At 40.2% G+C, this 22,316-nt stretch overlaps 1 protein-coding gene and 1 long non-coding RNA gene across 16 annotated transcripts in view; both read right to left on the bottom strand.

The window, feature by feature from the left end:
- The window catches only part of GluClalpha (glycine receptor alpha 1), a 49,683-nt gene extending 49,139 nt beyond the window's left edge, over nucleotides 1-544 (bottom strand). For all 15 annotated transcript variants that reach the window (XM_064689449.1, XM_064689422.1, XM_064689390.1 and 12 more), the window contains exon 1: nucleotides 36-544. The gene's annotated coding sequence lies outside the window, so the exon portion shown is untranslated. The remainder of the gene's footprint in view (nucleotides 1-35) is intronic.
- Nucleotides 545-17,654: 17,110 nt separating this feature from the next.
- Nucleotides 17,655-18,275, bottom strand: LOC135435388 (uncharacterized). Its single transcript, XR_010437369.1, has 3 exons — nucleotides 18,259-18,275; nucleotides 18,054-18,199; nucleotides 17,655-17,987 (listed from the first exon to the last, which is right to left on the bottom strand). It is a non-coding gene; the product is annotated as an uncharacterized LOC135435388 (long non-coding RNA).
- Nucleotides 18,276-22,316: the final 4,041 nt, after the last annotated feature.

A 22,316-nucleotide genomic window follows, 5' to 3' on the forward strand; every position in this document is an offset into this window, starting at 1 on the left:
TATGCTCTGGCTGTAAAATTAATGCTGCGCCCTACCTGCTGTTGGCGTCGCTGCCGGCGTCTCTGCTGCCGTTGATGCTGCTGCTGTCGAACGAATTTTCCTGCTGCTGCGCTGCGCGAACTCCACTGAACTTATTTGCTTTCTTTCTTTTTGCTGATATGTGACACGCAGCGCTCTCTCTCACACACACTCACGCAGACACACGCACGCACACACACACACACACACGCACACACGTTGGCACACTCACACGCGCGCGAGACTCTTGACGTGCTCTTCTTGTTGTTGTTGTTGTTGTTGTTGTTGCTGTTGCTGCTTGTTAGTTGTTAGTTAGCTGCTGTTGTTTGTATTTCACATTTTAACATTTTCATTGGCGCACACTATTGTTGTATTTGCTTGCATTGCTGTTGTTGCAGTTGTTGTTATTGATGTTGTTGTTCTTTGTGTGCGTTTAGCAGGCAACTTAGAAATTGTTCTGTTTGTTGGCTTTCTCGTAACGCTGCTGTTGCACGCTGCCGTTACACAAACCGTACACGTCAACTGTCTGCACCTGACTGACTGAGCAGAGTCGCAGACCAACGAGTCCAGCGCGTCCACAGTCGCTGCTGCTGCTGCTGCTGCGACAGAGGAACAGAGAGTGATAGAGAGTGAGAGAGCGCGAGCTCGCGAGCGCGAGCTAAATCGATGCCAGCGCCGACGCCGTCGGCCTGTGGATGCTGCAAAGCGACAGCAACAACAACAACAACAGCAGCGTCAGCAGCAGCGGCAGCGACAACATCTTCGTCTGCTCTTTGCATATTTTTTGTTGCTGCTCTAATACACGCCTCTGTCGCTGCCGCTGCCGCTGCTGGCGTTGCTGCTTTTGTTTTGATTTATTTTTGTGGTAGGTTCTGCCGAGATTGGCAAAGAGCAAAAGCTAAGAGCAACCAGCAGCAGCAGAAGCAGCAGAAGCAGCAGCAGCAGCGACTAGCAGCAGCCGCGGCTGTGGCAGCCCTAGCCTCGAAAATTTGGCATAACTACGGCTATTTTGAGAATTGCCTTTCATTTGCAATTCATAGCCAACGGCGCTGACCCAGAAACTCCCCAAGGAACACACACACACTGGGAGACAGACAGTGCCTGCTAACTCATGTTGACAACTATAAATAAACCCAGCCCCAGTCGCAATTTACATTACTTGTAGCTTCGTCTTCTTCTGCTTCTTCTGCTTGTCCAATCGAAATCAAAAAATATGCGAAATAAAATACGCTGCATATATAATTTTCAAGGGCCAAACAAAAGACCAGCCCGTAAATAAATATCATAAAAAAAATATATGAAAATAAATAAATAAGTCGGGCACATTTATAAATATTTGGTCAGCTACAGTTACCGTGCAGCGCGCAGCTCGAGCTTAACAAAAGGGCTGAGCTGGGGTAGTGTATAAAGGTGGTTGTAAGGGGGATGGTCTAGTAAGGGGGGGGAGTTGCCGCCTCTCGTATTGGGAGTTGTTGCTGTGTTTTTTCTTTTAAGCGGCGGCTGCTCTTTATGCAAACTTTGCCCCCCGTTGTCGCTGCTGCTGCTCGGCCTGTGTTTGCCTGTGCTTTCAGTGTGTTTGTGTGCGTAAGCGGCTCATGAATATGTAAATTGTTATTATTGCATATTGTTCAGCGCCAGCAGCAGCAGCAGCAGCGGCAACGGCAGCAGAGGCAACAGCAATGCCAACGTTGATCTGAGCCTGTTTGGCGTGTTGTGGCCTAAACAAAGGCAGCAAAACAGCAGCAGGTAAAAAATAAAATAAAAAAAAAAAAGAAAACTTCACTTAAATATCTGCCAAAAGCAGCCGTAGCTGTGTGGAAATGTACTCGAGCTTTTCTTATAATTACTTAAGCATTGCGCAGCGTAATAAGAATTTAGCTCGATTTGAATTAATGTTTATTCAACGAATTTTTGGCTTATTTAAATAAATTTGAGGCGCATAAAAGTTAATTGTAGGACTTTCGTATTTTATTTTAAAGTTCTGCCAACACAATAGATTTCTGAGCTTGGCACTGGGATTTTAGCCGAATTTAGGCAATTTTTTACAACTTGTGGAGAGGGGAAATTTAAGGCTGTTATCCAGACTTTTTCGTTTTAGCTTTTCTCTCCTCCGCTTTAGAAAAAACTGTATACCTTTTTTTCGGTTTCTATTAGACTCTTATCTGGGAAAAGGCTTTAATACCTTTAGCAGCCAATTTTCAAGCAATATCTTTAATCAAATAATACGAAAAAGGGTTTCAGTTAGGTTGCATATTTTAGCCCTTCATAGCCGTGGATTCCTCCTTTGTTCACTTTTGACTACCAGAGTCAAAAGGGCAAACGGAAAACCATTTAGGGCTGAGCTATAATAATTTTGCATTGCATTTAAAAAGGGAAATGTTTGATATACCCCAATAAGGATTTTTAATATATTTTTACTTTTGAAATAAAATTGTTTTGATTTTTATTAAAGTTACCAATGCTTGTGACAAATAAGGGAAAAGGTGTATAATTATATTCATTAGTCGAGGATGTGATATTAATATTCTTCCAATTTTTAAATTTTGTAAAAAAAGCTTTTAAAGATTTATATCTTTAAATGTGAAATTAAAATTAAAATGTGAACAAATGTATATACTTTCTAACGAAACAAACATTTTTTTGTAATAAATATTTATTTTATTTTATTTTGCAAAAGTTTCTTAAGCAAACATTTATTTAATTTCTATTTATTTGACTATAATATATTTGTTTGCAAATTGTTCAACTTTAGTTGTAATTGCAATTTCCATCAAAGTTGAATTTTGAGAGGCAGTAGCTAGATTAAGACTTGTTGAGATTGAAGAGCTGAAGCAGACAGCGTCAAGTTAGGTTACCTACAATTTTTGTCAATAGCAATGCCTAGGCAACAGACACACACGCACCCAGGTACACACACATACATACATACACATGCTGCTGCTAGTGCTTGAAGCCCAGCCATCGTGACAACCAGAAACATGCGATAGAACAAGAAGACATTTGCCGCGTCGCCTCTGATTGGCAGCTCTCCGATTCACTCAGAGCAAAAGCCGAAGTAGAAGGCAAAAATCATCATTGACTACACACGCTGTCGTCATCGCCATCATCATCGTCATCTATAATAACATCAAACAGCGCTGTCCAGAGCCAGCCCAGCTGTAAACCCGGTGCCCATCTCTATCCAGTTCCAGTAGTACCCAGATCGAGTCCCAGTTCCCATTCCCAGTTTCCCGTGCAACTCCCTGCTTGTTATCACGCGCAATAAAAACCAAGTTGGATTTTTTCTTCTCTCTTTTCTGTTTTTTTCGCCTCCTCGAAATACTCTGCTAAAGGATATACGGAATCTGACTTGAAGTTGGCAAATGTGTCAACAGAAGTGGCTATGAAACAAAGTAGTTGAACTCCTCTTGACCTATTTTTTGATTTCTCTGTTTATTTTTATATATTAATGTGAATTGATGGGAATTATACGCAAGCCATAATAGTTTCATGTTGTTTTATATAACAATTAATATTTATTTTTTTTGAAAATTAATTTTCCTAGCTTATCCACACATAATATGTAAAAAAGTTAAAAAAAAACTTTTGGTATAATATTATATGCTACAAAATAAATAAATCAATAAAACAAATCAATAAATAAAATATAAAAATAATTATAAGTAATAAAAGTTTAAAACTAATAAGTATTATTATCGTCTAAATATTATTAATATTATTTTTTAATATAATAATAATATAATACATTCAATAAATAATTATTAGTAGTAAAAGCTTGAAGCTAACAAGCTTTATTAACATTGCTAATGAAAATTCCAAACAAAACCTTTTCACCTATTTAATTCTACATATTAAACAAGACAACAATATATTGAGATCTTCTATAACATTTTTTACAGTTCGAGTCCCATCTTTTATGCATATAAACTGTACAAAATATTCTTACTTTTTTTGTCCTAATTCTTTATCAAGTTAATTCAAGGAAGGAGAATATTTAACACCAAACCGTTTGCTTCGAAGATTTAATAATCCTTACAGCCCCTGAGGGAAAGCTAATAGGCAAAAGGTTTAAACGGTAATGAAATATTTGAAGCGCCTAAAGCCTAAATGAAATATATACTTTTTATGCAAAAATCGTATCTTTAGTTAATAACAAGTCATAAATTTTCCAAGGTGCATTCGATAAAAGCTCAATCATTTTAATAGACTCGCCCTTCAAGGGCATATAAACTTCGCCAAAGATAAATATCCTTTTTTTCGCTTTTTCTTCTTTCTTTTTTTTTTGGCCTGCGTTGATGCTTACTTGATTTTTCCTTCCTTACGATTTTCAAACATTTACTTTCGCTTTTCGCAAACGAAAACATAGACAAACACACGCACACACACAGACAGGCACAAACACCAGTGCACACGCATTCAAATTGTTAAGGTTTGGGGCTGTGTGCGTTGCCTGCGGATGGTTGGGTGAAGGGGGGGGGGGGGGGCGTGGAGGGGGTATAGCTAGGTAGCTAGAAACCAGGGGCTGCCAGTAGGCGCATAAAAAACGCCGTGTACGCAGGCGAAAATTATTGTTGTAGCTGTAGAGAGCGGTGTGTGAAGAGGGGCTGGTGCGGGGGCGGTTATTGCGTTGACTGTTTGCAAGGTGAAGGGGAAAGGGCAGTGGGCGGCTGCGAGGGGGTATTTGGCTTTGTGTGGGGTGTGGCACGCCCAGCAACAGCGCTGCCGCCAGCGACGTCGTTGCCTGAATGCGCGTTTAGTTTCAAGTGTTATTTTTGTGCTAGAAGCAGCCGCCAACGAGGACATCTCGTCGTCTCGTCCTTATGAAGGCAGCGCCTGCTGCTTCGTTTTTCTACGTCTTCGTTGGCGTTGCCAGCGTCGTCGCCGTCGCCGCCGTCGTCGTCGTCGTCTGTTTTGGTTGAAGTGCGTAATTGATGTGAAAAGTGGCAACAAACTGTTTTTTATTTGCGCTTGCTTTCAATTTGTTTAAATTGCTGGGCGCTTTCATCGTTGCTGGGCGTGCCAATGTGTACACACGTAGAGCCAGACACACACACACACACACACACACACATACATCAATACACACACAAACACATTTAAAAACGCTGATTGAAGTTTTATTGAGTTTTAAATTGTACTGTCCGCGTCTGGTTCAGTTTCTGGTTCCGTTTGTCTTGCTTCTATTGCTCACAATTGCTTCACTCCACTCTCTCTCTCTCTCTTTCTCCATCTCTCTCTCATCTTTCATTTCCCTCTCTCTCTCTCTCTCTCTATCTCTCTCTTTCGCGCGCTGACTGACATGTTTTTTGAGTGTTTTATTGTTGACACAAATAATGTCACTCAAATGTCGAAAAGAGGCCGCTTTTTCTTGTGGTTTCTCTGCTGCTCTCACCGCATCTCCATCTTCTTGGTCTTCTCCTGCTGGCTGAGGTCTGACATACATTAAAGCAAGTTTGTCAGGTGCGTTAGGCAGTTTGTCTAGAAAGTTGTGCGCCGCTGCCACAAAATAGCCAAAATAGCTATTGGAATTGCTAAAAAGATAAAAATAAATGTCACATTTTGCTCCGCAAGCTTTGAGCGGAAGAAATTGAGATACTTTCTTAAGTACTTCTGACATTTACATCTGTTACTAATAGATTACATCAATTGACTTCAAATTTGTGTGTGCCAACACGTTTTCAGCATTCGAAGCAAAAAAAAAACAAAAAAGTGGGGTGGGTGTTATAGAAATTGGGAGCACGTCTTAAACTGTTGTTAAAATGAAATCAAAAGTGCTTCAATTGAGCTGCGGTGGAAAGTGCTTTAACAAGGGGTTTTCATTCATGGGAAGTAGTTAGATATATATAAACTGAAGAAACTAGTTTAAAAAGGTGCTTTTTAGCTGGCTTAAAAATTAATAAAATATCAATAGCATGTTTAAAAACCTGAGCATTAAACAAAATTAAAAAATAATTTAATTCATATATAACCATGTTTAGTATTTAAAATGAATACAATATTTATAATTTGTTAACAAGACTCTTGAGCATCAAATCGACAAACTATATAAATATATATTTTATTAAATCCACATATATTTAAAGTAAACGTTTAAAGAAATAAATGAATAACAAGCAAAAAACTGTTTGTATCTAAAAGCTGGCTAAAATGCATCAAAGTATTAAATATTACTCTAAAAGTGTCTCACTAAATAAATAAGAAATGATGATATACTTTCAAAGAGCCTCAATAAATAAACGGCAAATTTTCCTTTTATGCTCATCGAAGCAAAAACAAAATTTAGAAGCTTAAAATACAAATCAAATTGATAAGCTAAATCCTAAAATAAGCAAACATAGTTGATAATTTTTACCTCTTTCATCGCTGATATGCCATTATTATCAATACCGAAATATATAACTGTATTATATATGTAAATCGCAATTGCCGTTAAGCGCTGACCCATAATCGGCCTAAAAGCGCACTCGCCCCTGCTTTGGGTATTCAAATTAATGTGGCTAACCCAAGCAAATTTCTTTAACCCCACTAAGTACTGCGGGGCCACATGGGCTATTAAGAATTCAGATGCGGCGAACTGAACAAAGAACTGGAACTGGAACTGGCACTGACCCACAAAGACAATAAAGTTCAATACTAATGCACCCTTTGACACACACACAGAGAGCAACAGCTCGAGCCCCCACATCGGGCGCCATAAATATAAGACAAACAGGCTACTTAAATGTCAAAAAAAAAGAAAAAAAAAAGGTCGGGGGTAGCAGAAATTTTAATGATCTGTCATAAAAGTGGAGACGAAGATAGCAAAAATCCCCAAAGCAGTTGCTGAAAATTGAGCGCAAAGCGGGGGAGGTTTTTCTTAACACATAAAAATGAATTTATTAGCATTGCATACTTTTGGGGGCAATCATGTAACCAAAGACGACGCCCACACACACAGCCGGCCAGAACTGTTGCAGCAGCACGAGGCAAGTGAGAAGTGGAGGGGAGGTTAAAGGGTGTGACGCCCCAATGTGAACAAATCCTTTTAAGCACTGTGGCGCCACCTAGCGGGCGCCGATTGTGTGTCGCAGCGGCAGCAATTAATTCCGAAATCACAATAGCCATAAAGATGATGATGCGACTACAATTTGAATGCCACAGGCCACAGGCCAAACAGACAACCCCAACCCCTCTATCCCCACCCCCCTTTTAACCCCTCTTCAACTACCCCCTGCACCGGTCACCGGTCCGGGGGAGCAGCCGCTGTCAAAGACACGACCAAATTGACAACAATGGCGACAAGCGGCGGCCGTAATAAGTAGTGGTAGCAGCAAGAATTTTCTACACATCCCCCCTGCCGCCGCGCTGGCGCAGGCTTTGCCTTAGGGCTGCCGGCCATTAAATCAACGCAGGACATGGCCGCCGCTGCCAATGCGGCACAATATATCAAACTTTATGTTGATTTGAGTGGCCCGCCAAAAACTTTGCGCCCCAGACTGTAACTGAAACGGGCCACTGAAACTGGAACCTTTCGGGCTTTCGGCGTCCGGACTCTGGATGCGACCCGCTGCTGTTGCCGCATTTCTGTGTCATTGTCTCTTTTTATTGATTTATTTTGCCTGCCCTCTTCGAATTTTTTATTTTTATCATTTGTGGATTTTATTTGTGTGCTTATTTTTGATTAGATTTATTTATTTTTATTTGTGCTGAGCCGTCGTTATGCTTCCGTTTGCGGCTGCCTTCGATGCCGATGAAATTTAATAATTCCACTTAATGCAATAATAATTTCGTCGCCTTTTGTTGTACGGCACAGGACCAGGACACGACCAGCTCGTCCTGGTTGTGGCGCTTGCCCATGCCCTTTCCAGCCTCCTACCCGCCGCTCTATCGTCATAGCCGTCATCATTTTGTGGTGTTCGTCGCATAATTTGTGCGAAATTTGTCAGATTGCTGGCACATCTCGAGGCGCTTAAGTCTGAGTAATAGTGCCCAGATGCTGGCAAAGGCGGGAAGGGACTGTGAATAGTGGGTAGAGGGCCGGGTGCTGAGCGCGGCATTTGTAATATGTTTTATTTGACTTGTAGCAGCTGCAGGCATTCTTCTTCTATCCATCGGTAATAAAGCCAAGAACTTCCAAGTAATTGACGCGCTTCACTCCTGGGAGAGCCGCAGCGTTAAAAGATGGGGCGCTTGATTACAATTGGATGCTTTGGTAATTGCGGCCAAATGACTGCCGAATAGGTAAATAAATAGTAGATATTTAAGCTTGGAGTCTGAGTAATGGACCCAAGATAAAGATACAATGGCAATTGAATGAAGCGCGTTCTCTAATGGCCATCGACAACGATTGAAATGTTGCAAAAATAAACAAAACAAATATTCAATACTTAAATGTTGGTTAGAGGCTATTGTACAGATATTTTAAATACATGCTTTAGAGAAGGGAACGGCTTCAAGTCCGAATAAAAAAATGTTAGTGCTTCGGTGCATGGCTGGAACCAGCTTCATGACTTTAGGTTTGGCTTGTGAAACTTGTTTTTTCGCGTGCTTGAATCCAGGCTTTAGTTAAAGACAAAGATTTAGTGTACAATTTCATATCTTATTATATTATTTGAACAACCAATTCTTAATTAACAATTGTCTCCTAAAAATTGTATATATTTCCAACCCAAGATTGACATCTTGTCCATATTTGGAGCTCAAGTTATTAATGTTGTTTTTTATTTTGCTTTGATTCGGGTTTCTCTTCCGCTGTTTTTTGGTTTGCTGGTTTGGTTATAGATTCGTTTTAGACTTAGATATAATTTTTATATATATAAATATATACGTGGTTAAATAACTATCTGATATGCTCTTACTGTTGTCTTCCAACTTTTAGCAGAGTGAGCATGGGGGAAGCATAATAAAGAAATAAAATTTCTTATTTCGAATACAGCTCAAATCCACTTTACAGCCTCGCTTCCAATATTACGAAGTTAATTAATTTATTTGGCCCAATTGCAGCGTGAAAAGTCAAACACTCTTAAGTTCTCAGTCTAAATCATTTGTTAGCCTCCTTGTGGAAACTCTCGAAGTAGTTTGCACGCACGTTAACTGAAAAACCTGAAATTATAACTTTTCACTCCGTTCATAATATATGTTATATATATTTTTATTAATTACAAATTAAATAATATTTAATTTGTTTTTTTTTGAAATTTTAAAGGAATGCCAAATATTCACAAGCATTGATTGGAATACTCCTTAATTGGGTCACTTCTCTTATTTAATTTGTCACAGTCTCAAGTTGTCTAAATGGCGCCTTGGTCAGCACTGCGTATACGCAATGTTTCAATGCCCGCACTTCGTTTTGGCGGCAATTCTGTCAATTCGATGGCATAATTCGGCAGTTACAGCTTCATATGCTCTGAGCTCATATTGCGCCATTCAGCCAGCTGTTCACATATGTGTGCATGTCTGTGTTTGCGTCTGGTGGTGTGTGTGTGTGTGTGTACGCATGCACATACGCTTTGGCGCTTTTTGTCTTTTATATTTATGCTTGTGTTTTTTTTTTTTTTTGGCGGCAGACGCACATTGCGTATACGCAATACTCAAAATGTGAGTGCTTTTAATAAATGCTGTGACATGCGTGCGACGACGTCTCTGTCGACGTCGCTGCCAGCGTCAACGCTACTTTATTATTGAATATGTCGCCGTGCACATTTGCATAATTGATCGGCAACGATGCGCGAATCGCAGAAACAGGAATCGTACGCCGCAATCGTCTGACAGGCATTCGATTTGAGCATTTGCTAAACAATAAAACTTCAGTTCGTGACAGCCCACATATCGGCTCAAGGACGTGGGGGTAGAGGCACATGAGCATATACATACATATATATATATATTATTTTTTGTTGCTTTGCTCTCCTTTTCTTTTTTTGGATGCACAGCAGCAATGACGACAGACTTCAATAATTGATGCACATGTGTCCTGCGTGCGACTGTGTGTGTGTGTGTGTGTGTGCGTGTTTGTGTTTGATTTATGCGCGTCCTCGCCTGCCATTCAATTGTGCAAATCAATTACAATAATCGACGCAAGCAACTTGAAGTGGGGCGTTGAACCATATAGATCAAATGCCTGCAAATGGGGGATACAAAATTGGGGCGTGGCCGAGCAAAGCAACAGCATATGGGAGGTTAAACTAGATTGCTGCACGAAACGACAACAGATATTGGCTAATGTTAAATTCGAGAAAGTGAATGAAAGTAAAATTATCTCGCTTAAAATGTATAATATACTTTAATTTCTTAAAAACTAATAAAAATAATTATAATAAAGTACAATTGACAAATTACGCTGTTATATTTAAGTAAGTTTCTACAGATAAATGAAGAATAATTTTAAAGAATTGAATGGATTATAAAAAAAGCCAGAACATATATCATGATGATATAAAAAAGAATGGAAGAGAACATAAAACAAAAGTCAAAATAATAATGTAACTTAATTTAATATACAAAATATTGATTGATTTAGCATTCGTTTGGCCTTAAATATTTTTAAAAAAATATTTTCTTTTTTTTCATTTGGTTTTAACAATTTTGAAAGGCAATCGGAAAATATAACATCAAAACCATTTTATAGTTATAATATTAATCGCAAAAACTGAAGTTAACTTACTTTTGAGTTTTGTAAAGCTTGACATATTTTCCTATATATTAATTGAGGCGCCAGACCATAAAGTTGCTAGCCTAATTATAGAATCTGCACAAGTGTGTTGCCAGCCCCAGTTATGTGCATAGAATTATTTTTTAACAAAAACATATGTAAATATTTTTGAATTGAAAGGGAGGAAGGGGTGCTGTGGTATTGGGGGCCGGGAGGGGGACACTACGACTTTAAAGCTTTCTTCGAGCATAAAATGTTTCTACTAATGACTAAAAGTCAACAGCGCGTGTCGCTCGCCCATACTTTGATACAGCCACACAGACAAGCATCTACTCAGAAGAGTCCCATACCCGCACACACACTGGCACACACTGGCACACACACACATGTGCGTTACCACCGGCAATCAGTCAGCCTCAAATTGTTTCTAATTAAGACTCTGGGTCCTGCTCCTGTTTGTGTGGCCTCTTCAAAATGGGCGCTCGCCTCCTGCGCAGTCAAGTGTTGTCTATGGCGCCGGGGACGTCAACGTCGACGTCGACGTCGGCGGCGTCGTCGACGCTGCGCCGGACGCAACTACACAGCCTGTTTACATGCACAGTTTGTTGCACACACATACATACGCACAGACACACGCTCGCAAATTGGCACATGCAGGTCCTGTTTGTCCGTTACTCGAAGGAATTTAATTATAACTTTTGTAACTAATTTCCGTTTTTGGCAATTTGGCAAACGGATGTGAGCCCACATATGTATGTAAAGGCAAAGGCCAAGGGGCTGCGAGGTAGCAGGCGTGCCACTGGGGCTGTCACTGGGAATTGAGATGCTGCTTGCACACGTTGCACAAATTAATATTTAATGCAACCAGACGCACAGTTTCAAGTGCTGTTGCCAACTACTCATTGAATATTACGCATACGCAGTGCTGGACGCTGGCCAGAGAAGCACACACGCAGGGCAGTGTGTGTATGTGAGTGTGAGGTGTGCAAATGAGTGAGAGGGGTGTTGGGCTTGAAAAAAGTCACAGACCGTTGTGACAGCAATGAACACGTAGCCGGCATAAACATCATCATCATCAGCAGCAGCATCAACATTATCATCAGCGTCATTTACGTGAGTCGCCATGTCCATTAGGCCGGCACTAGGAGCCGGGCAAAGGGCAAGGCCCAAAGGATTACAGCAACCCGGGGAGTTATTAGACCTATCAGCGCCAACAACAAATATAAATAAAAAATACAACAAAATAAAAACAAAGAACCAAATTAGAAAACATAAAAAAACTTTTTGCTGTCGGAACTTTGGCCTTGGCTTAACCCCACTTATGCGCGAACGGCGGCGGCGGCGGCTAATTTAAAGTTTGTTTTATTTAAAATAAAAAATAAAATATTAAAAAAGCCAAGGAAAAAAGCTGCACGCAAAGGGACACTCGACCGAACCCTTGGCGTACAATTTGTATTTGCACTTTTGATAAATTAATTAAAAGCGAAAAAGGGCGGCAAATCTTTAAAATAATTAATTAAATAAACAGGGCGACATGGCGAACAAATAGCCCAGCACAAAAACAACAAAAGCTAAAGTTGAAAGCAAAAGAAGAAGCGCAAAACTGAATGCCAAATGATGAATGCGCCTCAAAGCAAACTCTAAGCCAGAGACGAGGCCGAAGCCAAAGCCAGAGCCTGGAACGAGCTGAAATTATGGCAACCAACTGACACAGAAATCCATTTTTCATTTTGCAGCCATAAGCAAAGAGGCGGCTGCCTCTGGGCGTGGCAAACGAATCTCGTACCGTGTAGCGAGCGGGTGGGCGGACCGGGTGTAGACTAGCAAAACAGGGCCCAAGCCTTTGCCTACTTATTTATGAGCTTGTATGTCGGCAGTTGGTCAAACAAAAAACGCCGCAGCAACAGCAACAACATCTACAACAATAACAGCAACAACAACAACAGCAACAACAACAAAAAGGGGATAGAGATTACAAACATAAAAATATAAATAAAAAGCAGCAGCAGCAAACATGCTACCGATTTTTGTTGTTGCCCATTGTTGCTGCTGTTGTTGTTGTTGTAGCTGCTGCTGCTGGCATGTCCAATACACAAAGAAACACTACGAACTTAATGCAGGGTATGCTCGACTCAAAGATGCTCTAGATAAAATAAAAATAGACATTTGTGACTAAATGGAACTAGCTCAAATGATCCGATATGAAAACTTTTTGAATCGTTTTTCTTTTATTGCGATTGTTTTTTTTTTTTTTTAGCCTAAAATTTTTGCAGACTCGGTTCGTCAGGAAAGTGTCTTTTTATGGGGTGCTATATTTAAGTCTTTGCATAAGCAAATGTTAAATTCAAGCATAACCGAATGTTAAATGTAGTATGAATCTACTGAAACTTAAACAGAATCCTAATTTTGCGAATGTTACATTTTTTTCTAATGTGAAAAATGTTGTCTGTACGTTTTCCCAGAAGAAAACACATTTTTCACATTTGCCAAAAATGTGACATTTTCATAAAGTGTTAACATTTGTCCCGAATAATTCGTGTTTTTTGGGATGATTTATCGAATTTCGTATCGATGTTCTCAAAAAAAGAAAATTAAAGTATCATTACCATAAACAGCTGATATAGCAACAAAGGCAATTACAATTTTAAATTTGACTAATTCCACAGGTTTTTAACATTTAAAGATGGCCAAATATTCCAAAGAGTCCATTAAATCTAGCCCCTACTTTGAGGCCGTATCATTTGACTTTTGAAGGGGAAATCTTTGCGGCGCTTAGGTAGATCAAATCAAACCGATCAACTGTTTATTTAAGCGGAAGGGATACTTGCAAATGGAACCGCAAAATGTGAAGTTTGTAAATGTATCATTTTTTTGAGGCTAGTGGAATCAGGCTATTAGTTGATAGAATAACCATGTCAACAATCAATATTAAAATCGGTCTATCGATAGGCAAGAGAGGGATATCGAGATATCGGCGAACCAGCTCGGTTGTGAAATGAAAAACTTATAAAGAGATTGTGAAATAACGAACCAACTAAGATTGACTGTAACGAAATACAGACGACACGTGTTGACATGCATAAAATATTACGTTAAGAAGCTTAACTATCCTTTTTTCAAATTGAAGCTTTAAAATCCGATTGGTTTAATTGCCATATTTCCGAATTTTCGCTCCCTAAACTTGGCGCGACTAGACTAGATTTACACGTTGGCCTGAGATGTCAGCTATTTCTCTATCTGCATTTAAATTGATTTAACAAAGAATAAGCTTCGCTACATCTAAGTTACATGTATCGAAATATGTTTTTATGCTATAATATCAAAATATTTGCACAACAGCGCCGTTTTCTATTGTGTTTATAATTAACCCTATCGATATCCAACAGATTGTCTAAAATAGCATGTTGCTCACACCGGCTAGGGCATCAAAAATGCTCAGTCATAGACCTTTTCTTATTCCATTTTCGCTCTCCCCTTTACTTGATTTTTTTTTCTTTTTGCATTTGGGGTTTCGTCTTTGGCTGCTATTGTCTGCGAAATTACGTATACGGCTGGCAGCACACAGCGGAGCGTGTGTGCGTGAGCGTGTGTGGAGTGGGGGGGGTAGGACATGCAAACAAAAGGCGCTTGTCTGTCAGCTTCGAACTTGAAAAAAAGAAGGAAGCAGAAGAAGCGCTTGGTGCGTAGAGATTTCACAGAAATGAGTTGTAAATGTCGAAAGTGCTTGATATGCCGTAGACAATTTTCAAATGGCGGCAATCTGCAAAGCAATTTGGGAAAGCAAAAAGAAATGGAAAAATATGCGCTATAATTTACACTCCAGGCAATACTTTTTTCTCGTCTTTTTTTTTGTTCAATTGCTATTTTGTATGCAACATATTTTGTTGTTTTTCTTGCTCTTTCTATTTATATTTTTGCCATGACAACTCTGCTGGGAGCGGCAGAGGAAGGCGGCAGCGGCGGCGACGCCGCCTGCTGCTGTATGGGCTTTGAGCCGGGCTCTGCGGCTGTGGCCTGGGCCATGTTTGTGTGTTTTGGCTGTAAGCAGCTGTCAGTGATTTCTGACAAATTGATTTGACAGTCGACAGGCGGCCAGCGCGACGGGTCGGCTGCGGCAGGCGGGAAAGGCGCTGAGGCTGGCATCAAGTCAGGCGCGTGTGCTAAAAAAAAAAAGAAAAAAGATGAAAGCTAGCGTTGTCGTGGCTGTTGCCATGCCTATGGAATGCGTGAGAGGCTGTGGCAGGGCTCTCCAACGGAAAGCTGAAAGAGAGAGAGAGAGAGAGAGGCAGCAACAACAACTAGCTGGCAGCCAAAGAGTTGCTGCCACCCAAAGAGCATAAGCGTGGTGAGTATTATGCGCCGGTGTGTGTGTGCGGGTGTCTGCGTGCGTGTGTGTGTGTGTGTGTGTGTGTGTGGGTACAAGTCTATTGTTATTGTTTTGTTGTGCGACAAGGTCTTACATTTTAGCTGCAGCCAGTTACCTGCCTGATTGACATACAACAAACGTTTGACTGACTGACTAAACGCATGCATGAGAAGTTCAAAATAATAAAAAATAAATCGCAAGAATAGCGGAAAATCTCTGGGAAAACTTCATAAGAGTGGCAGCTGCCATGCCACGTCTGTCAGCATTTTTTTTCTTCTCTCCCTTTTTTTTTTTTTCTATCTATAAACTGTGCAAATAAAATCGTAAATCAGCAGAGCAAACCCACGCAGCTGACCTAGATCTAGCCTATGGTATATAGCACGAAATGCGCCTGAGCTATGCCGCATCGAGGCTGGCCACAAATCAAACAATTAATTTTGGCTGTCTGAAATTCCAGCAGTAAATCAACAGTCAAACAATTGAACCATTTAACTATGTAAATAAAATTAATACAAGCAAAGAACACTGCTGACAAGGCAGGATGGGGAGAGGGGTGAGGCCAGAGTGAGTGCGCGCTTTATAAATGGACACCTTATGCTGCAGAGTCCACGAAAAATCCATTAAAAAGCAATCAATATATGGAAAACAAATGCCAGTCACTTTTGAGAGACCCCTCCCAACACGAACCCCTCCGCACACACACACACACAACAATCTAGTTAGGCGCTCGCTCCCTCTCTGTCTTTCTAGCGGTCGCATAATCTGAATTTACAAGTAATTTACCCAACGCAGCAAAAATTGAAAAAATGTCAAAAAACAACAAAAAATAGCCCGCAAAATATATAAACTGAATCCAAAAAGCAGTGGGCGGTCGAGACAAAATAAAACGAACTGTCGACTATTAATGACCAAGACCCTTAAGACAAGGTGAGAGCGAGAGAGAGAAAGAGCAAGAGCGTAGGAGGAGGAGAGAGAGAGAGAGAGAGAGAGAGCGCGAGAGCGTGAACCTAGACTAGGGGCAAGGCTGCGCTTAAACCCAAAAAATGAAGGAAGCGAGTGCGAACATTGCAATGGGCTGCAACCGACTGCGCAATGCTCTGTTAACAGCGCAATAATAGCTAAAAGTAGCTGAAGGCGAGACTCTAAAACTGTAAAGCCAAGGAAGTGACATTCAAACTGTGACTAATTCAGGTTGTTCATTTTGCAATGGGCAATGTTTTTTGCCTCAAACATTTTGATACTTTTCAAAGTAGCTAATAATGGCCAAATATAGCTATAAACTAGAATTGATTAGTTGTGAAATTTTCAAAATATCGATTCTTAATTTCAGCGTGATTAATTGACAGACCGCAAGACGGACATTGTCTATAAGCCATACGCTCTCATTCATGCTGTGAACAGCGTAAAACTTATATATATATATATAATATATATATTTATATTTATATGTAGCATATATATGTATATATACATATTTACAAATATAGCACTGTGAATTGCCGTTTTTGCTGCCTTCAAAACGCACACGGTTTTTTGTGCTCAGCCTGCGCCTGGCGTTGACCTGATTTTAGTGACGTCATTTGGCCCACAATCTGCTCCTGCCTGCTGCTGCGTACTCGTATAGTCGCACATACACAAGTGCAATGCTGTAAATGGGGCGATGCTAAGCGTCTAAACGAGAGCTATAGCACAGGCTGGACCATTTCATACGAATTGGGCATTTATTTGCATGGAAAAATAATTTAATTAAAATCGATTAAACATTGAATTGCCTTAAATATATTTTTAACATTTGCTAGATATATTTTTTGATCAAAAAATGTTGAAATCTGGCATAAATTCAAGAGACTAAGTACCAAGTAGTACCCTAACATAAAAATCTGATTTCTTTTGACAGTGTTTTATTAATTATTTAATTAATTTATTTAATTATTAATGTTTGACAAAAACGAGTGTCACCCTAATTTTCTATATTATTTTATAAAATACATTAAATAGGAAAAAAGAAAAAAGTTATTAATAAAGTAAGGGAATTTATACTAGATATATAGAGTGTTAAGTCGATAGGATAAAGAGATAGTGATGGAAAATGGGGGAAATTTATAGCCTATCCGGCAAGCTATGCCCCCACTCATAGCTGGGAATGGTCACTGAGTTCCCGAAGAGAAAGTTCGGTGGAGAAAACGGAATACTAGCTAGTGTAGATTTTACATAGTACGTAGCTAGGAATAAGGGGCGATAATTCCTAACTGAAAAGAAGAATTTAATTCGCCAACAATCAACTTTTGAAAATTGAAAATCTCGGAAAGCATTTATATTTATATTTTATATTTATTGTTTCAAATTTGTGTGTTGAATCAAAAAATAATACACTTATTTGCATACCAATTTAGTTGTCGGAAATAAAAAAAAAAAACAATTTTTAGCAAAGTACGATGGATAAAAATTAATAAATTTGTTGAATATATTTAAATGTAACGAATTGTTAGGTTTCGAGAGTTTCATTGCGAGTGAAAACCTATAGAAAAGTTTCAATTTAAGTCACCAGCAGTGTTGTATAACTATGAATCATATGCGAATTGCGATTATGAGCTCCCAGTTCGATAACCGAAACTCCACAGAGCAAGCATTTGCAGAGGCTTTCTTAATCGAACTTGTCCACACTTTATTGCATCTCAGTAGCACAATACATTCAACATTGATTTAGTAATAAGGCGGGCTCTATCAGTAACTGTCATATACGTAAACGTAACTCCTGATTGCATAACTATATAAACACCGCCCCATATTGATTGCTCCAATTATACTCCAGCTTTTCCAGTTTTGCTTATAGCTTCCATCATTGTTGTGCATTTTTCATACAGCAAACTTTATGTTTATGTATGCAAATCGTTTTAAACAACGATTGCCTATTTTTTGGGCAGGCATTAACTTCACGACACTTTCCGCCATTCGTGAAGCACGATTCCAGGTCTGCAAATGTCAAAGCCAATTATAAGTGAGTGTCTGTCTGTGTTTTTGGACTTTGTGTGATCTTACCTGATTTATGAATGGCTCTGCAGGCAAAGCATTCACCGATTAGCAGCAAATAAATCACCAGCATTGTTGTAGTTGTAACCGGGCTTGGAGCTACCATTGACATTAGTAGGAGCTTTTCGGTAGGTATTGAAATATTTGTGAATAAACTGAAGATTAAAAAAACATTGACATTTAAATCGTTGCCAAGCCTATAAGTCCAACTTACCGTAGTCAAGTCCCGCGACTAAATGAGTGGGTAAATAAAATTATTATGATAGTCCGCGGACGGTGAGCAAGTGCAGTCTATGGGCAGCGATAAATTGAAATTTCTTAATTAAAAGCTTGAGCAGTTAAAAAGGGAAAACATGCAAGCACGCTATGGCTGGGTATGCTCGACTGTGTGTTGATCTATAAAAGCCAGCGAGGTGGTGCTCCAGAACCAACCTTCCTTATTCGATAGTTTTGGCAGTCGATCTCTTTTTTAATTGATATTATCGATAGTTTTAACTGTTTGTCAACAGTTCGATATTTTTGAAAAACATCAGTTTTCAGCTTTTATACGGTAATCAAAAATGGGGAAGTAATCGTCAGTGCTATGTAAGGTGTTATCGATATATCGATATATCGATACTTCCCAAGAGATCTTAATTATCAGCTATAATTAATATGATTACCAAAAATCAAGGTTTTTCCCTTTACTTGACAGTCGCCTTTATCGATATCATTAAGTGTCCCGATTAATCGGTAAAGTGTAAAGTAAGCTTGATTTGCATTTGAGCTCAGACCGCACCTTTTTCTGCTGTCTCCGACAGCTGTTGCAGGATTTACGACATCTTTCCCTTACTCTCTCATTAAGTTTAATGGCTACAGGATAGAGGAGAAGCAAAATGCCCGAACATTGGGACACTTTCCAAGCTGCAAATCAGTGTGAAGGAAAATAAACCGCTTAAGGACTTGCGACTTGGCGCTTTCAAAATAACAAGAAAACTGCCTCCAGTTTGTGGTGGCACTTGGACACGACTCCAAGTGCACGTCTGCTGCTGCGGCTGCTGCTGCTGCTGCCGCTCTCTTGGTGTCGGTGTCTGCTGCCGCGGCGGAAGCGCCAGACAGATGCGGATGTGCTGGCCTGAGCGTTGGTTCACCGCAGCGACCAGTTAGCAGCAACAGCAGCAAAGGCACTGGGAAAAAAATTCAATTAAAAGCAACAGCACGTAACTGAAACTTTTTTCAGCTTCTTTTTTACTTAATTCTTTTTTTGTTGTTGCAAGTTTTGTATCTTTTGGGCTGTTCCTCTGCCACTGAGTGTTCTTTTTTACCCAAACCCATTGAAAATGGGTATAAAGGGTATAATCGTTTTGTGCAAGTGTTGGTGACAGGCGGACGAAAGTATGTATATTCTTGGCTGGGGTAATGATAATAGTCGGTCTTCGCATATTCGTCTGTCTGTCCGCCAAAGATAGAAGCTTAAAATTTTAAATATATATTCTTTTATATATTTTTATTTAGATAAATATCGATTTCGAGAATAATTTTATTATGTCATCTTTTTGATCGGAAATGTTCATAACTACCCGACCATAAACGGCGAAGTTAGTCAAGATTGCATTTCCCAAACTTTGTATACGGGCTTAGGGTATCTAGTAGTCGTGTACTCCCGGCTAGGGCATTCTTACTTGTTTTTTCTTGGTATAGCAGCTGCCCTTAGGGCACAGACAGAGCAGCTCCAGTTGGGCAAACTCCGCCCTCCATGCCCCCTGAGTTATAAGTTGGTGCCAGCTGTCAGTTGCTCTGCGCTCGGCTTCAAAGTTGCAGCGGTTTATTTTCGTCGTACTTCTTTTGCTTCTCCCCCTGCTGTTGTCGGTTTTTCTTAGTTTTGGTTTTGTTTCTGGTCGAAAATTGAATGGCTGCAGCTGCAAATGGTGGCTATCAGTTATTGGTAGTACATGTCCAATAAAAGCCAAAAGTTCATATTGGTCCGTTGTGTCTACTGCTGCCAACTTGATGCTTCAGTTAAAGTTTCTTTCTGCTTGTTTCTTTACACTCCAGCAGCATATTAAATATTTGACAGGCTGCAAGTGGCGGCAATCAATAAATGTGAATTGAGATAGATGCACATTGCTTTATCCTAATCAGTTGAATATAATGTAGGGTGAATTCGGTGTAAGGGACCTTACATTATAAAAAAAACTTTTATTTGTAATGCAATAGATTAGATTGACTATCAAACTTAAAACTAATTTGTAGTTGAAGTAGCTAAAAATAACATAAAATAAATATTTAACAGAGAGAGCCTAAACTATCTACGCTTAAAGAAAGTCATACATTTCTCTGTTGCTTTAAATATTCAGAGCACACATTGGCTGCCTGCTTTAAATATGCAATGTGTTGACTCCCTTCCAAATCCCACTCCGTATGAAGTTCGCTTTAACTGCCCTACTTCAGGCATATCTAATTATGCCTCTGTTTGCTCAGCTGTCCAACTATTTCAACAGTTTTTTTTTTGCCAGTAAATTTAATATATACTTATATATATATATGTATATGTATAACTAACTACATGCCTGTGCCTGTGAGATGAGAATGGCTTGGCCCAACACCTCGATTTGGGGCTAATTTACTGGCGCCTGCCGCCTGCCATTTCCCAACATAACACTCAACTCGTTTATCTGCACAGCCTGCTTATCTCGCTCGCTGTGTGTGTGTGTGTGTGTGTGTGTGCGTCTGTGTGGGTGTGTGTGTCCCAAAGGCGACCAGTCGAGTGGCCTCTCAACATTGGAAGCAACACTTGGCATTGTGGCGCCTCGGCCCTTACCTCTAATGAAGCGCAAATGTTGATGTAAAAATTTAATTTAGTTCCTAATCCGAGGCACACACGCATGACCACGCCCATGCCATACATAGAGAGCTAGCGAGCGACCAAATGTTTATGCAACGTGTGCGTGGCCAGATGCGTGCTAACCTAACTAATGTGTGCGTGACATGGACCCGGGCGTCAATGGCCAACTCTGAATGCCGTGGCCAATGTTGCGTATGCGCCATGTTGCGTATACGCAGCGTGGACGCCTCGGATGATGCTGCTGCTGTGGCAAAAATAATAAATGATGCGCCACGTACATGTATTAAAAACAAAGCGCAGAAAAACGCTGACAGGCTGTCCGACCGCATCCGCAACCCCCGCTCGCCATAAAAGTCAGGACACAAAGCAAAGCTAACAAACTGAGGCGACCGGCGACCGGAATGAAGCGTCAACCCCATTGAATGTTGCTGCCTGTTTGCTGGTTGTTGTTAGCGTTTTATGTTTGGCTGCCACAATGCAGCAGCAACAGCAACAGCATCAGCAACAGCAGCAGGCAAAACTAACAAACGACATCAGCGTGTCCCAGCAGGACGTGGGGTTTGAAAGGATGCAGAAGTTGCGCTTGCTGCTTGTTTATGGCTTTGTTTGCACTTTTGTTTATGGGTGTACATTTTAAACGCCAGGTGACATGTGTGTGTCTGTATGTGTGTGGGTGTGGGTGTGTGCCTGCATGTGTGACCGTTTCGTGACGGCTAACGTCTGCCTGCTGCTTGGACATGGCCAAATGGAAGAGCAGCTGCAGCAGCTTCTGCCTGCAACAGCTGACAGTTGCGCTGATTTTAAGCGTCCATCAAGAACGCCTGTTTGACATTTAATTGCCGCACATGGCTGTTTGTTCTTTGCGCATCATCATCATCGGCATCATCATTATCATCATCTGCATCATGATTATCATGATCAAACTCATCAGCAGGCTCGTGCTTGTTTTGTTTGGCTTTGGCTGTTGTTTTTAAGCTCTGCGGCCAACTTTTAACACGCAGCGCCAAAGCCGAAAGCCAAAGTCATGCGACTTTATTGCACATTTCACGGCAATGCGACAAAGATTACACACACAAAATACACACACACACACACACACACACACGTTGCAGCTGTGTCTGCATGTGTACACTGTACAGCTAGGGCTGGACAGTGTTGCGTATCTTGTTTCTGGCGTGAGCCAACGCATTTACAAGCTGAAATTGCTTTTCGATTTTGTATTTTAACTACGAGCTGCACTTAAGAGTCTGTTTTAAACTGTTTCAAAATAGGTAAATTCAGGTATAATAACAGCTGAAAATAGTTAAAGTGACGCTTTGTGATAAGGCAAGTCAATTTTAAAGTATAAAGCCGAATGACTGTAAAACCATGAGATTAAAACAGTTGCTGATAAGTTGCTGTAAAGTCAAACTAATGTTTACTTGAATCAAGCTCTTATATTGTGAAAA

Source organism: Drosophila montana, unplaced genomic scaffold, assembly GCF_035044405.1.
Source record: "Drosophila montana isolate Dmon_TW-CO22-7 unplaced genomic scaffold, ASM3504440v1 contig_1505_1, whole genome shotgun sequence".
In the NCBI taxonomy this organism is placed as follows: Eukaryota; Metazoa; Arthropoda; class Insecta; order Diptera; family Drosophilidae; genus Drosophila; species Drosophila montana.